Below are 1,642 nucleotides of genomic sequence, written 5' to 3' on the forward strand. Positions count from 1 at the left end.
TCTACTGCCCTCAATGACATCTATGAGGTCATCAGCAGTTGCATCATACCTAAGATGAATATCAGCATTGTGTATCCTGTATTCACTGCATATTGCTTTCACTGTATCAAGATCCAGATGAGTGTTGGCAACTGTTGATGTAAGATTGATCCCACCCTTATCTTTCTTCCGAAATGTCAGATTTGGTGGTTCCTTGTTCAGCCTAATCTCAGTGCAAGAAGGAATAAAAATATTCAATCATTTCGATATAAGGACAAAGGGAAAATACACAACACTAATTCTAGACACAAACCAAAAGAGCCACACAAGTATACTTGATATAAAATATTTGAGGAAGTCTGCAGAAGAATCAAGCATGAATAATTTCAAAGAAAATTTAACAACAGCATAACAAGTTTATAATCTTAATGGAGTAACCTCTCCTCCTAACTCACAATTAGTTCCTAAGCATTACTTCTTGTTCAGCAAGCTGGCAACCTTCACCAAGCTGACATGCTACTTTTCCTAGTACTTCGCAATCAGTGTTTAAGCACTACCATGCTAAGCTAGCTGACACTGTCTGACTTCTACCTAATTCAACATGCTACATTTCCTAGTACACAATTAGTATATACACTATACTCCATGTTAAGCAAGCTCGCAGCCTGGCATAATTCTTCAATGTAATATGTGGCTTCCCTAACCATTTCTGTAATAATTCGATGTTCTTTCCAGTCAATTTCTGGGAAAGCACACAATTAGTTCAGTTGTATGATAAGATATGACTTCACATAGTCATATGTCAATATGATAGGACAGTTTACAAGATCACATTCTAGTATGCATGCTTGTACATATCTACCACAAATTATTTGTTATGAAACAAGGAAATTGTAAAGCAGAAAGCATCCTTCAGCTTATTCTTCAAGGAGTCAAGTTACTAAAGAGAAATTCTCTGTTTATTATCAAACAGCAGATGAAGAAAATGTCAAGTGGCAGAAAGCATCATGAAAGTGTATGGAGTGTATTTGACCAGATGAACAGCAAGATAAGGTATATATGGCACAGCAAAGATGTTACCTTATACCAAATCCCTCAAGCTCTTTCTCAATGAGCCGTTTGTGAGTAATTGGCTTCAGTGCATCCAAAACGATAAGAATACAGTTACATGTGCGAGCAGTACTGATGACCTGAATTCAGACCAGATAGAGTCATGGAATGAAGAAAAATCGGCGAAGGGCATAAGAGGGGGATGGGGTTAAAACAACCAAGAAAACAATACTGAATCAGTGATCAGAAAAAGTTATGCATTACCTGCCTACCCCTACCCTTTCCATCTTTAGCACCCTCAATAATACCAGGAAGATCCAATAACTGCCAAAAAGAGCAAAAAGATATTCTATAATAAGTACAAAAAGGCAAAGGCTTTCATTCCAGATAGAAAATGGTGAGGCAGCCGGAGCTGGAGCATAATCTTCCACAACGTTCATACAGTTATCATGTGGGTCAGTTTCCAATCCATATGAAAAGATGATGAACCTTATTATGCCATGAAAAATTTAGCCCCCGTTTGTCATCCTTGAAACCGGGGAGGAGAGGTAGAAGAGAAAGACCACAAATAAAGGTAAAAACAATTCTATTAATTCACCTCGAGTACAGCCCC

At 37.8% G+C, this 1,642-nt stretch overlaps 1 long non-coding RNA gene across 1 annotated transcript; it reads right to left on the minus strand.

Moving 5' to 3' along the window:
- Nucleotides 1–6: 6 nt before the first annotated feature.
- On the minus strand, nt 7–1,619 carry LOC111388294. The gene is made up of 3 exons (XR_002701545.1): nt 1,294–1,619; nt 1,060–1,169; nt 7–202 (listed from the first exon to the last, which is right to left on the minus strand). It is a non-coding gene; the product is annotated as an uncharacterized LOC111388294 (long non-coding RNA).
- Nucleotides 1,620–1,642: the final 23 nt, after the last annotated feature.

Source organism: Olea europaea, unplaced genomic scaffold (assembly GCF_002742605.1).
Source record: "Olea europaea var. sylvestris unplaced genomic scaffold, O_europaea_v1 scaffold4813, whole genome shotgun sequence".
NCBI classification, from domain to species: domain Eukaryota; kingdom Viridiplantae; phylum Streptophyta; class Magnoliopsida; order Lamiales; family Oleaceae; genus Olea; species Olea europaea.